At 47.0% G+C, this 15407-nt stretch overlaps 1 protein-coding gene across 1 annotated transcript in view; it reads left to right on the top strand.

The window, feature by feature from the left end:
* ADARB1 (adenosine deaminase RNA specific B1) overlaps window positions 1-4342 on the top strand; it is a 139445-nt gene extending 135103 nt beyond the window's left edge. Inside the window, exon 12 of the mRNA XM_015132728.3 lies at window positions 3324-4342. The gene's annotated coding sequence lies outside the window, so the exon portion shown is untranslated. The remainder of the gene's footprint in view (window positions 1-3323) is intronic.
* The last annotated feature ends 11065 nt before the right edge of the window (window positions 4343-15407 follow it).

Here is a 15407-nt window from a genome sequence, read left to right as displayed (position 1 = left end):
AGTAGTAGTCTAAAGGAAATCGCCACATGTCTGTCTAAACTTAGGTCTCTTTTCTCCATAGGTACTTCCCTGGGTAGTTTGACACACTAGGTTTTAACAGTCTCCCTGAGGAGCAGACTCCCAGCATGAGGTAGCGTGGCCTTGTCACACACACGGGGCCCCGCAGTGGTGACTGTGTGTCCTGCAGAGTCGTGACCCAGGCCCCTGTAGCCCTCAGCCTCCTAGAAGCTTCTGTACTCCTTGTAGGATCAGATCATGGAAAACTTTTCTCAGTTTACTTCTAAGTAATCACAGATAAAACATGGCCAGTAACCCCAGGCTGGCCATTCATTCAGGTTTTTTAAAGGATATTTAACTTTTATGGACTAGAAGGAATCAGGAGGGCTACTGCACAATACATGGCCTAAGTTCCCTCTGTTCCTTCCTCCGAATTGAATGGATGTGGATGACTGCCCAAAGGCCTTCACAGAATGGAAGTAGAATGATTTCAGTAGATAATCATTCTTGGAAAATGACATAGCAGGCATGTTTTTAAATTATTGTTTCCAGCTTTATCAAAGACATGTTTGAAAAATAAAAAGCATCCAAGTGAGAGCTGGTGAGACCACGTGCTGCTGGTACAGTGTAGACCAGACATTGACGGTCCAGACAGAGGAGCTCAGGGCTGCCCAGCACCCAGAGTGCACGGGACAGCCCCACGAGAGAGGGAGCCAGCCCAGGAGGTCAGGAGTGTGGCGGGCCAGGGCCCTGTGTGGACCACCTCCACCGAGCTCAGAGATTTGCACCCGGTGCCTTGTTGCCTCCGCTCAGGATGAAAGAGGAGCCGAGAGAAGTGCTCTGCTCGCCAGTGCAGTGCCCAGCTCCAAGGCTCTGGACGGTGCTCAGGTGGGTCTCCTGGGGCCATGGGCAGAGATTGGTGCAGACTACCCTACAGCACACACCTGCCACAGTGAAATCCAGGGTGTTGGCACCTGTATGTCTGTGATGGGCCTAGGAAACCAGAACAGGGGCAGAGGGGCATCATGCTCCCACCGGACGCTGGGCGCTCAGACCCAAAACCTGAAGCACTGTGGCTTTGGTGGGGGGTGTGCCTCCTGATGTCAGGAGCCCTATCCACGTGTGTCCACACAGATCTCGTCCCAGCGTGGCAGGAAGGGGTGCTGCTTAGGGCTCATCGTTGGGGACGTGACCAGGTTCAGAGGCTAGAACATCTGCCCCACACCAGCCTTCTCCTCTACCGAAGAGGGTAGTTGTCTCCCTGAAGCAGTCAGAGTGGGCGTCTCAGCCGCTCTGTCACCACAGTGGGGTCTTGTTTGGGCAGACGGTGCTGGGGTTCTGCACCTGCAGAAGGAGAGGTGTCTGTTGCTGCTGGCCTTCCCCCAAGTAGGCTCTTGCACACTCTAGAAAAAACACCTTGTAAGTCTGTGCATTTTTATTCTTGTCTTGATAAATTGTATTTTTTTCTAATGGGGATTGGGAGATGGACTAAGTTTTTAAAAATATGTGGATTTTGGTTACCAAGTTTAGTGTTAATATGTTCCATATACATACAAAACTACCCGGTATGTCTGGCTTTTCCCTTCTGTCAGGTAATAGCTAAAGTAAGCATGATTGCTCCCTGTACCACGCCAAGTGAGTGAGTGCCTCACCCTGTGGGCCTGAGCAGCTGCCCTGAGACCGTGTGAGGTGGCTCCTTTCCGGGGTGGACTCGTGCAGCCTTGAGGGCAGGCACAGGGCGTCCCGCCCCAAGCCATCCAGGCAGGAGGAAGGCAGCCGAGGCAACTGGGTTCAGGGAGCCCCGGGCGGGGCGGCTGCGGGGAAGAGTTGGGTTCGGGGAGCCCTGGGCGGGAGGTGGGGGGCGGCTGTGGGGAGGAACTGGGTTCGGGGAGCCCTGGGCGGGGTGGGGGGGCGGCTGTGGGGAGGTGTTGGGTTCGGGGAGCCCTGGGTGGGGCGGCTGTGTGGAGGGACTAGGTTCGGGGAGCCCTGGGTGGGGCGGCTGTGTGGAGGGACTAGGTTCGGGGAGCCCTGGGTGGGGCGGCTGTGGGGAGGAACTGGGTTCGGGGAGCCCTGGGCGGGGTGGGGGGGCGGCTGTGGGGAGGTGTTGGGTTCGGGGAGCCCTGGGTGGGGCGGCTGTGGGGAGGGACTGGGTTCGGGGAGCCCTGGACGGGGTGGCTGTGGGTAGGAGTTGGGTTCGGGGAGCCCTGGGCAGGGCGGCTGTGGGTAGGAACTGGGTTCGGGGAGCCCTGGGCGGGGTGGGGTGGCTGTGGGGAGTAGTTGGGTTCGGGGAGCCCTACGCGGGGTGGGGCGGCTGCGGGGAGGAACTGGGTTCGGGGAGCCCTGGGCGGGGTGGGGCGGCTGCGGGGAGGAACTGGGTTCGGGGAGCCCTGGGCGGGGCGGCTGTGGGGAGGAACTGGGTTCGGGGAGCCCTGGGCGGGGCGACTGTGGGGAGGAGTTGGGTTCGGGGAGCCCTGGGCAGGGTGGGGCGGCTGCGGGGAGGAACTGGGTTCGGGGAGCCCTGGGCGGGACGGCTGCGGGGAGGAAGATGATGTGCAGGGGACCAGAGGCTCTGCACTGCTCCTATGACAGCTCATCTGTAATCAGAAAAAAATAATAATACAGAATGCTGACTCCTCCCTGAGACAGATCAGGGAACTTAGCACTTTAATCCCTCCCTTCTGAGCGCTCGGTGTGCATTAGACTATAGCTGTTTCATTGACGTGTCATTTTGCATCCAGTGTCCTTGATGTGGGTTTTAGAGACTTAGCAGAAAATTCGACACAAGCAAGAACTTGATTTTTTAAGGAAAATCTTACATTTTGAGGACATTTTGACAAGTAGGGGAAGGGAGGGCTTCTGTTCTGTTTTGTTTTGTTAGCTAAACCTGAAGTATTAATTCCACAAAGACACTGTCCCTCAGGACCACTCAGGTACAGCTCTGCCAGGGACAGAGTCCTGCTAGTGGGAGGTCTCAGGTGGGGCGGCGTGTTCTGTGCCACGAGGCAGCGGCAGGTCCAGATGGATGTCCTCACCACCTTCCTCAGCTCTCATCACCTGGTCACAGGCCAGGCCCACCCCTTCCCAGCAAGGGACGCCAAAGAACTGCAGTTTTGATTCTGAGTCTTAATTTAAACTTTTCATCATCTTTTCCTATTTTTGAGAAATTTTTGTAATTAAAAGCAATTATTTTAAAATGCGCAAGCCAGTATCTCACAAGGCATGGATTTCTGCGGAATTTATTTTTATTCAAATAACTATGTATCTCCGGGCTGTGGAATCGCGGCTTTCTTCGTGAAGACAGTGCCTCTCCTTGTAATCTCACACAGGTACACTGAGGAGGGGACGGCTCCGTCTTCACATTGTGCGGAGATCTGAGGATGGGATTAGCGAAGCTGTGGAGAGGGCACATCCGGATCTGCCCGTGTCTCAAAACAAACACATGCACAGTGGCTCTTTTTCCTTCTCAAATACTTTACCCCGGAAGCAGGTGGTCTGCCCCAGGCGTAGAGAAGGAAAACTGGCCATCTTTCCCACCTCTAAATTCTGTGAAATTATACAGTCGGTCGAAAGATTCCTTTTTGTCAGCCCCACACCGTGTAAGTGGAGAGGGCATTGTGTTCCGTGTCTGTCCAGTTCACAGCGTCTCTGCCCCTTAGCGTGTTTTGTGACAGTCTCCCTGGCTGAGGAGTGGGTGCGCCCAGCCTCAAGGCCGGCGGGCTGCTCGGGGCCTTCCATGTGAGTTCTAGTGTTCAGCTGGTGCCAGGGAATAGAATTAGAGAAACCTCTGACCCACCGGGTGCCAGGGACCAGTGGAGGTGGATGGCAGGTCCGACTCGACCATGACTTTTAGTTGTGAGGGTGTGTTGGCTTTTTGAGTCTCGTGTGAAAATCCTCCTGTCTCTGGCAGCACCGTCTGCACTTTCTTGTTTACTGTCTGAAGGGACGAGTGCCAAGCCTCAAGAACACTTCTTTTGGCCACAGCATAAGCTAATGGTGTGTAAGGAACTGATGGGCCATTAAACATGAACTGAACGGTTAAAAGCACAGTCTATGGAACGCTAATGGAGTCAGCCCCTAAAGCTGTTTGCTTTTTCAGGCTTTGGGTTACATGCTTTTAATTTGATTTTAGAATCTGGACACTTTCTATGAATGTAATTCGGCCAAGAAACGTGTTGCTAAGATGCAATCCTCAGTGTTCTCTGTATGTAAATCTGTGTATACACCACACGTTACAACTGCATGAGCTTCCTCTCGCACCGAGACCAGCCGGAACTGAGCATGAGACGCTGTCAAATACAGACAAAGGATTTGAGATGTTCTCAATAAAAAGAAAATGTTTCACTCCTCTGGTGTTGCTGAGACTTTCTTTTCCTTTCAAATTATGTCTGCCTTCAGCTCCACTAGCAGGCCTGGGGATGGATGCCCACGTGCATAACCTGAAAAGGTGGCTGAGTCCTGCCCAACAGTTGCAGCACTGACTCCACCTCGTCTTGCACCTGCTGTGCTTGCACCAGTGCTACTTGCATTTCCCCAACTTGGGACAGTCTCCCCTCAGTCCCCACCCCTGTTAGATTCTTGACTTCTTCACCGTCTTCCTGGAGAGCATGTTGGCACCTCTCCTATATATAAGGTGGTGTAGAGGAAAAGTATGCAGCTGCCCCGCTCTCATCCTGCATATAAAATGGATGACAACACATGCCCATGTTACTCGTTACCCTCACGTTACTTGCGGATAGAACACAGGAAGAACCTACACACTCAACAAGAGGCAACGGTGACACGGGTGCTGGGGTGCAGTGAAAAAAAGCAGGTGCTAAGTGCCACCATAGAACTATGGTATTTCTAGTTATAACACTGGAAGGACAGTCACAATAAATTAAGTGGAAAGTTGGCAGCTAAGTGGCATTTCTGTGTCGTGGCTGTGACAGTGTATATATGCTTCATGTACTGTACAAGCACAGGTGGGCCAGGCTGGCTAAGGAGGGAGTCTGGCCGTGGTCTGTGAACATGGGATTTGGGATGGTTTTCATTTTGTGTTCCTTTTTAAAAAGCATATCTATTTGTCTCATGTTTCTACAATTAAATGAACAATTTAGGAAAATATTTTGAAAAGTCAAAAGCACCATACAAATAATAAAAACAGCACTATTACAGACAGATAACTTGATTTTCTCATTTGCATCAATTTTGAAACTATTTCATTTTCCCACAATAAAAACGTTAAAATATGTTGCAGCAAAAACAAGCTTCAGAGAAAAGAACGAAGGGAACCCTCTCCCTGACGAGTAAATCCTTTGAACAGCGATTCTTCGGGAGCTGCCTTGGGGGCCACACCGGATGGAATACTCGGACTCATTATTCTATCATGGAATTGGGGAAATGTCCCGAATTTGACCAAGTAAGATGAAGGTTTTGCTTTTTACGAGATACTGTATAGTGAATCTTGTAGAGCCTGACTGTAAATGTTGAGGTTCTTGAGCTTTTATTCAGTACATGCGTAATGAAGGCCAACCCGGAATGCACTGTTCCAGGTGCTTGGAACAGGTTGGTGAACACAACACAGACTCCCCCACATAGCTGCTGCTCTGCAGGAAAACAAATAACACACCAGATGCCAGTGTCAGGGAATGGTGCCTGGGAAGAAAAAAAAAGCAGGTGAGGATAGTGCAGTGGGGCGGGCTGCAGTGGTAAGTACTGGGATCAGGGTGGCCTCACGGAGAAGGCTTGCAAGGCAGATGGTCAGCCAGAGGGGCCTGGCGAGCCCGGAACACTGGACCAGGTGTTGGCGTGCCACTGCCAGAGGCTGCAGTGCCAGGAACCTGGCCTGCCAGTAGGTGAACACAGCTGTTACTTAAAGTTACATTTTATAAACTTAGAATTATATTAAAAACAAAGGTAACAAATACTCGAAACTCGTCACTTCCTACCTTTTGCTGCATTTTACTACAAGCTGTATTCTTACCGTGCACATACTCTGCAATGGTGGGCACACCCCTCCTAGGCTGCGCTTGGGGACTCACATCAGTAGCTTGGAGTCAGTTGTGGTGGGAGCTTTCACACCACTGATACCCACAGACACCATGACTCGGTTTGATTCACTGTTGTGATTGTCTCTAGACCTAGAAAGTGATGGAGGAAGATGCAGATCAAACTGAAAATGTAGCTGTTACATTGTGAATGGCACAGAAAATTGAAGAAACTGTCTCACAGCCTCTGGAAACTTACCTACTTAAGCAAAGAAGTGACTCAGTCACTGAACGAGTGAAGCTCTGACATCGGTCCTGCTGCTTCGCCTTTGTCTGACTCATCAGTGAAAACCTCCCCAGCATTCTTGTCAGAACCACACTCATTCATCAGCTGCAACCCTGTGTTGGCTTCAGATGTAGGGCTCAGCAAGACTCAGTGAAATCATTCCATAAAAACTGGCTCTGTGGGATTTACAACAGTACTGTATATTTTATGCATGTTTTTAAGTTGCTGCTCCTTTTCTATCTGTAACATGTACAGTAAGCTTATGTACACACACATGTGCATACACTGGAGCAGGGTAGCCTGTTTAGCAGGTACTAGCACACCACTGGGTCCCAGATGTCCCTGGGAGCAGATCAAGGCAGTGCAAAGGCCCTGTGCTGGTGAGGGACTGAGAGTTGGTGGGAACTAATCAGCCTCTGGCAGGTGCCTCCCCCATCCCACCCTCCAGGACTGGTGAGATTGGTCTGTCTAGTACAGCTGCAAGAGAAAAAACTGTGAGGCCAGACCTGAGGGATGAGGAGTGAGTGTGGGTTTCTACTAGCCCACCTCCCACTATGCCCTCATCCCGCCTTCGGGCCAAGCAGCCAGTGCCTCCAGGGGAAAATGACCTCATAAGGAGAAATGAGAAATCTGAAGAGCACAACTACATCAAGCTCAAAATGGTAATACTGCACAGAGATTCTATTACAATAGATTCTAGCATTTTAGAACACAGTCCAGGAATTAAACAGCCTAAAAGAGATCAGAAAACAGAACCAAGCAGAATTTGAAGGAGTAAACCCAACAGATGAGCTAAATAATGGAATGAACTTCCCATTGGAAAACCACATGGAAAAGGAGAAGGTAACAAAAAAGAAAATATAGAAATACTAAAATATTTGGCTTATAGAAGTGCTAACATCTGGCTAATATGATGTTCATGGACTTCGTCACACCCACAAACTGAAGGCATCACAGAGGAAAGGATGTGTCTGAGATGGCCTTAAAACAGCCACAGAGGCCAGGCAAGGTGGCTCACACCTGTAATCCCAGCACTTTGGGAGGCCAAGGCAGGCAGATCATGAGGTCAGGCATTCAAGACCAGCCTGGCCAATATGGTGAAACCCTGTCTCTACTGAAAATACAAAAATTAGCTGGGCGTGGTGGCATGCGCCTGTAGTCCCAGCTACTCAAGAGGCTGAGGCAGGAGGAATCACTTGAACCCAGGAGGCGTAGGTTGCAGTGAGTCGAGACCACGCCACTGTAGTCCAGTCTGGGCAACTGAGCGAGCCTCCGTCTCAAAAAAACAACAACAAAAAACACAGGGACAGGGAGCTCCATTAATGGAGAAGACAAGAAGATCCGGATGAAACAATACCGGCCAAGTGTTGGTAATTGTATGTTTGCAAATGTTCATAAGATTTTAAAAGTGCTAGCACAGACTTTTTTAAATGCCATTTATTTGGTACTCTTAAGTACTCATGGGATTTTTTTCACTCAAAAGCAACAACTTTTAGTGCTGTAAAATGTAAATTGTCCTAATTAAAGAAAATAAGAAAAATATCAGGAAGGTTTTAAAATTGCAATCATTTACTTCCTTAGTCATTTTAAATGCACTTTTTGTGGAAACAAGCACTTTATACATCAGCTGAATCTTATGTTGCTCTCCCTGGTTGATTTTCCTTCCTAGCACTGATTAACGATGTTTGCATTTGTTTATTTGTCCCCCTATGAAATGCAGGGGGTGAGAGGCCTTGGTTTGTTCCTGGCTATTCACTTGGTACAAGCCTGCTATGCTGCAGACATTAAATAAATATATTCTAAATTAATTTAAAAAGTTCCCAGACATACCATATATCAGAGCTTTGCCACCTGGGAAGCAGGCTTGCATGAGATGCTTAAATTGAGAAACAAAATTTAGGAAATCTTACAAGAGGTTTACAATGGAAAAATCAGTACTTGGTAAGTTTGTGGTGGTTCTTAAAAAGCTAAAGTCAGGCCAGACGTGGTGGCTCATGCCTCTAATCCTAGCACTTTAGGAGGCCAAGGTGGGTGGATCGCCTGAGCTCAGGTGTTTGAGACCAGCCTGGCCAACATGGCGAAATCCTATCTCTACTAAAAATACAAAACATTAGCCAGGCATGGTGGCAGGCACCTGTAATCCCAGCTACTCAGGAGGTTGAGGCACGAGAATCTCTTGAACCTGGGAGGCAGAGGTTGCACTGTGAGCCGAGATTGCCTCACTGCACTCCAGCCTGGGGGACAGAGTGAGACTCCGTCTCAAAATAAAAAAAGAAAGCTAAAGTGAAAGAAAGACAACACACATCTTTAATAACCCAGAATTTAGTCTGGGTAATATCAACGTGATAAGGCCAGGGTGACATGGAGACGCAAGTATATGAGAGTATGTCTAAGTTGCTGTCTTACTGGGGCAGAGATAGGAATCTCCATTATTTTTCTAATGAACAAAGGTCAAAGATTTTATGTTAATCTTTATGAAATCTGTTAATCAGGGAAGTGGTAAGATGTTAAAATTGACTCCGTTGAGAATTTGACTAACTCTAATAGATTAAATGAATTAGGGCTTTTATCTGCTTGTCCCAGGCAGAAAACAGTAGGGCCAAAATAGAAGTCAATAACCCGTGGATAATTTTGTCTGACCTCATGAATACTGAACGCTTCATGAATACTGAATGCCTCGTGAATACTGAATGCTTCATGAATACTGAATACCTCTGATGCTCCCATTTCCTCTCCACAGTCTACTGGCTCATGTGTCTCACAGGCTACTGGCCTGTCTGCTCATTTCTCTTATTGTCTATGGATAAGTTGAATATTCTTAGATACTCATAATACTGCAGACACACCTTACACTTTGTCAGCTATGGGACTTGTTAGTTTTCCTCATTGCATTGCTGCTTTCCTTCTAGAACCTAGAGTGAACACACATTGGACCTTTCATACTATCTACCACTTGGGTCAGTTATGAAGCTTTATCTGTCAATTCCAAATCCAATATTTATGTTCTGCTTTGTAATATTGGGGCTGGGACCCTGCAAATATGATTTTCCCATTCTCTGCTGGCTTTATATTCTGCCAAAGGTAGCACAAGAGGGACCATGGCAGACAGGATGAGGGAGAAGGTGATTTCCTGCCATTTGCTTGCTGTTGCTGCTCAGCCACAGTGGTTCTACAACTGCAAGGCTGCTATTGGTTCTCATCAGCAGGTTGCTTTGGAGTCTCGCTGCCTGCCTTCACAGGTGCCAGTAGCAGGGCAGCAGCACTCCACCTCAGAGGCTGAGGTCCAGCTCTGCACAGCCCCTCCTGAACTTCTGTAATGCATAGCAGAATTAATGGGGGAGGGTTCATAAATGACTTTTATATTTGATTTTTTAAATAAGAGATGGGGTCTCTGTCACCCAGGCTGGAGTGCAGTAGCACAACCGTAGCCCACTGCAGTCTCAAACTCCTGGGCTCCTCCCACCCCAGCCTCTTGAGTAGCTGGAACTACAGGTGCATGCTACCACACCCAGCTAATTTTTTAATTTTTTGTAGGGAAGAGTCTTGCCATCTTGCTCATACTAGTTTTGAACTCGTGGGCTCAAATGATCCTCCTACCTTGGCCTCCCAAACAGTTAGGATTACAGGTGTGAGCCACTGCACCTGGCCTGTAGTTGATTCTTATTTAGTGTTTTGCTCCTGAGAGTAATGTTCAGTAAACAAATACACACAAGTCCTCACTTAGAACATGACCTGAACATTTGCCCACAGGCTTCATTAAAGTGCTACAAATTAAGTAAGAAAAGTGGTATATAGATGTATTTTCTTGTAATGGCATATCATAAAGTGGGTCAATTATATTAGCTCTACACGTCTTAAATCATAACTTTATTGCCTTCAGTAATTTAATAAGATGTCCTCTATAATTTATTTCTCAGTGGTTTTCTTTTTTTAATATCCTTGTAAAAGCATGCTAACACTTTTATTTCAATTGAAAAAGTAGGTCAGACTTTTCCTGATGAAAATTTTCTAATTTGGTTCACTGGTTTGAGGAGGAAGATTAGGGTATATGGAGGACATTTGCCATAAATAGAATGAACTACATCTGCAACTCCAAGGATTCAATGAAAACACATTTAAAATAATAGTATAATAAAAGCATTTTATCAAAAATATTAAATTGGCCCCAAAAAGCAATGAAATTAACAACATTTTAATGTTCCCAAACCCCTCAAACTATATTAGATTAAATAAGGTGACAGAGAATCAAGGATAAATGACAGTCCCTTGATAAATTGAGACGAGGACAGCCTCTTGGTAAATGTTCCAGAAATTGAGACTGACTGGATGACATATCATTTTGCAAGTCAAGTAGTCTCTAATCCTTTGCTTTCAAAACACTTGAATGAAAAACTGAGTTGATAGCTGATAAAGCATTAAAATAATTTTTACAATTTTAAAATTTCAGATCATCATCTGATTTGGGAACTATAACTCAGAAGAGTTCAGAACACAATTGAGGGCCATTGCTATACTATACCTCCTTATCTACATATTCACGCAAACAAAGTTTCCTGGCATGGTCTATAAAAATGATGAGAGAAATATACTTGAGACTGAAGCCTGCCTCACTGTAGCTGAGTCCTCTTGTTCCTTGGGTGTGGGAACCAATTGGCTGGAAAAACAGCCCCACTCTTCTCATTAACAAGGCAGTTTCAATCAAATGTCTTCATGTGTTAATAGTTGTCTATCAGTTTGTAACATACATATGTTTTCTGAAAAACTGAAATGTTCTTGTGAAAAGAACGCAGGAGAGAGATGTTAAAAGCTTTTGGAAGGCCGGGCGCGGTGGCTCAAGCCTGTAATCCCAGCACTTTGGGAGGCCGAGACGGGCGGATCACGAGGTCGGGAGATCGAGACCATCCTGGCTAACACGGTGAAACCCCGTCTCTACTAAAAAAATACAAAAAACTAGCCGGGCGAGGTGGCGGGCGCCTGTAGTCCCAGCTACTCGGGAGGCTGAGGCAGGAGAATGGCGTGAACCCGGGAGGCGGAGCTTGCAGTGAGCTGAGATCTGGCCACTGCACTCCAGCCTGGGCGACAGAGCGAGACTCTGTCTCAAAAAAAAAAAAAAAAAAAAAAGCTTTTGGTCACAAAATAAATTTTAAGTTTTTGACCCCATTTAAACCTTTTTGTTGTAGAGAATCGGGCGAGGTAAGCATAAAAGACTTTCAAGAGGCAAAGTAGATGGCACTAGGGTCAAATTTTGTGACAGAAGCCGAATCAAGTTCAGGAATGACCAAAACTTCCAAAGGGGCAAAGGCTCATCCTTTTGTGGAGGCAGAGGCAGAAGCAGCAGAGCGGAAGTCGGAAGCGGAAGGCGTCCATCTTTACCGTGTTCATTTCCGGGTGAGTCCCGCAATGTCCCCGCCATGTACCCTAGGCCACAGGTATGGGTGCTCCTTTGAGAGTTACCTCTGGTTCCTAGAGCTTTTCCTAAACTGGAGACGGATCCTGCCTTGGGGGTCTCAGTCACCACGGGGACTCGAGGGTAACTGCCAGAGGGCCCAGGTGGCCTGAGGTGATGCCAGGCGCACGGAGGGGCTGGGGCAGAGAGAGGGCTGGGGGTTGGGGCCATGTCGGGGATGAGTGGTGAGGGGTGCCCAGATGGTGGAGGCAGAAGTTGGTGTGGCCACAGTGGAAGGAGCCACAAATGTGGACATGTAAAGGAGGACCAAAAGGTTTTTTTGTTTTTTTGTAAAGATCAATATTTAGGACAGAAATCACAACCTTTGTATAAAACAAAACAACTCTATAATTTAAAAATTGAATTATGAGCCAAACGCATATGAGGAGTTACAGGTTTTTAAAATGCAGAGATTAGGAGCAAAACCAAAAACGTATAGCCCGCTTGCCTGTGATCCTCTTCTCCAGCCCAGCCCGGCTGCAGGACTCTGGGGCTGCCTTGAGGATGGGGTGCTCTTTCTCAGATTTCATCTGCAAAGGGGTAAGTCACCCCAAGCCAGAGCACTCAGTGGTGGACTTACAGCCAGTTCTGAGCTTCTCAAGACACTAGAGTGAACCCCAGGCTACTTGCCCCGGAGGCCTGGCACCAGCCAGTGTGGCAAACCAGCAGGCAGGTCACTGAATATCATTTGAGCTGCAGGGCCCTTCCTGGGGCTGGAGGGCCAGGCCAAGGCCTCTGTGCCGTGTGTGTGTCCTTACTGTCCACGCCCAAGCCTCATTTATATGGAGAACACATTTCTTCTCAGAAAAGCAAACCTCAAGCAGCTGAACTGGAGAATGAGGACAGAAAGGCTTATGCAGAGCCGGGATATTTTTACGCAAAATCAGAGGAGGGCGACCTTCAAACTATTATTTGTTTTTCTCCTTTTGCCCAGAACTAATCAGCTTAGCATGGATGCCTGGGTGTCCCGGTGAGATAGCAAACCCATCTCATTTGGGTGTTTACCTTCTATAAAAGAAAAAAAAATCAATTTCTTATGAGTACATTGTTATTTATTCTAGAACTTCCCTCATAAACAGTCAATTCATGCTAAGTAATCCTATAAAGTCATTTATTTTAAAAAATCATTGAAAGGATGAGCAGAAGATCGCCTCTTCCTGGCACATGTCAAATTGCTTTATATGTAGCTATTCTAGAGCAAAAATGCTGACTGTCTGTTGAATATTGTCACTTGCCAAGCAGAGAGCTCCCCACCCCTGTCACTTCCCCCTTTCACCCATCTGTGGGTCAATATGCAGTGTATTTGGGGATATGACACAGTTTCTTATCGCCTCCCATCACCTGTCCTGTGTGAATTGAGGTGGAAGTAATCTCTTGAGGATTACCTGTCTGTGTTTAAGTTGAAGACAAACATTGCCATGGACAAATCTGATTTGATCTTTGAAGGGACAAGCCTCCGTCTTAGAATTCATTGTTGTCACTCATTTTTGCTGCAATTGCCTCCTTGGTGCCTCCTCTTTCTACGACAAAACTGAGGGGAAAAATAGGCGAGGGAACTGTGCTGCAGGCACTTTTAAGTGGATTAAATTTACCTCTGTTTAAGTAGTAGAGAAGTATGTTTGTGCCCTGGAGAGCAAAATGCCCTGGATAACTTGCTCATAAACCAGGCACATGCCTGGAGTGACCAGTGAGTGTGGCAGCAGCCAGGAGGGGCCACCCCGTTGTCCCTGCCTCAGGGCAGGCTCTCCCACCCCAGCTCCTTGGTGGTTCAGGTGAGCTTGTGCATCCCTCATGTCAAGCCCTTGCCTAGGCAAGAAGGGGTGGCGCTGAAGTCCTGGGATTCACACAGGACACACCGTGCACCATGAGGTCAGTGATGTCAGAACAGAAGCCTGGCTTCTCAGTCCCATCCAGCCCTAGGAATCCTGAAAGTGGACAGAGCTTCAGGGCACTGGGACAATTTGGAGGGCAGGGAGGGGCTATCTCAAGGGACCCTGCACTGCATGTACCTCTCAGGGAGAAACAGGTGACAGTGGAAGGGCTCTGGTCTGGAGATCAAGGTACCTGGTCTCAAAGTTTTGCTCCCATATACCTCAGTCAACCTTCTCCTCTGCAAAACAAAGACAGTAAAGCCTGGCCAGCCACCCCTTGGTTGGTCGTCAGGGGGTCAAGGTGGAACTCACACCTTGAGTCTTGACTGGGGTGGAGTTTTGGCTGGATAAAGAAAGTACAGTGAAAGAAGTGGCAGTCAGATCGATGTGCAGCTGGGTCTGCTGGGTAGTGAGGAGCAAATGCTGAGTGATTGTGGCCCAGAGGAACATGGCTGTGTGGGGCTGTCCGGCACTGTGACCCAGCACCTCTCCACCCTTAATATAAACTGCTGAGAATCAAGGAGTGGGTCTCCCAGGAAAGAGGCCTTGGCAGATGAGGAGGTCTAGCGTGTCTAGCCTAACGCAAGCTGTTTGTTTCCCAAATAGCTCAATGGAGCAGAATAGAGAGTCCAGAAGTAGACTCACATAAATACAGTCAACTGATATTTGCCAAAAGTACAAAGGCAATAAAATGGACAAAAGATAGTATTTTCAACAAATGGCGCTTGATGTTCACATAAAAAACAAACAAACAAAAAAACAAGCGTCTAAACACAAATCATAAACCCTTCACAAAAGTTAGCTCTAAATAGATGATAGACCTAAATGTAAAATACAAAACTACAAAACTTCTAGAAAATGATAGTAGAGAAAACTTAGATGGCTTGGGTTTAGTGATGACTTTTTAGGTACAACACCAAAGGCAACATCTATGAAGGAAATAATAGGCTGGATTTCATTAAAATTAAAAACTGCTCTGCAAAAGATAAAGCCAAGAGGCTGAAAAGACAGGTCATAGACTGGGAGAATATGTTTGCAAAAGACACATCTGATGAAGGATCATTATCTAAAATCAACAAAAGACTTAAAGCTCAACAATAGGAAAATGATCTGATTTTTAAAATGGGCAAAATAATTTAACAGACTCCTCACCCAAGAAGATATACAGATGGCAAATAAGCGTATGAAAAGATGCTGCAAACATTATGAGGAAAGTGCAAATTAAAGCAAGAATGAGATACCACTACACATCTATTAGAATGGCCAAACTCCAGAACACTCGCGACATCAAACGCTGGTGAGGATGTGGAGCCACAGGAATGCTCATTCTTTGCTGGTAGGAATGTGAATGGTACAGCCACTTTGGAGGATGGTTTGACAGTTTCTTACAAAACTAAATGTAATCTTACCATGCGGTCCAGCAATTGCGCTCCAAAGGAGCTGAAAACTTAGGTCCACACAAAACCTTCTCACGGGTGTTTATAGCAGCTTTATTCATTATTGCCAAACTTGGAAGCAACCAAGATGTCCTTCCCTCAGTAGGTCAATGTGGCACATCTGGGCGATGGAATATCAATCAGTGCTATAAAGAAATTAGCTATCAAGTAATGAAAAGACATAGAGGAACCTTAAATGCATGTTACTAAGTGAAATAAGTCTATCTGAAAAGGCTATATATTGTATGATTCCAACTATATGACATTTTGAAAAAAAACAAAACTGTGGAAACAGTAAAAAGACTAGCAGGAGTCAGGCATCTGAGAGCAGGAGGAGTGAATAGGCATAGCACAGAGGATTTTTAGGGCAGTAAAAATACTCTTTATGACACTATAGTGGTGGAT

This window comes from Macaca mulatta, chromosome 3 (assembly GCF_049350105.2).
Source record: "Macaca mulatta isolate MMU2019108-1 chromosome 3, T2T-MMU8v2.0, whole genome shotgun sequence".
NCBI lineage: Eukaryota > Metazoa > Chordata > Mammalia > Primates > Cercopithecidae > Macaca > Macaca mulatta.
This window is presented reverse-complemented; position numbering and strand designations above follow the sequence as displayed.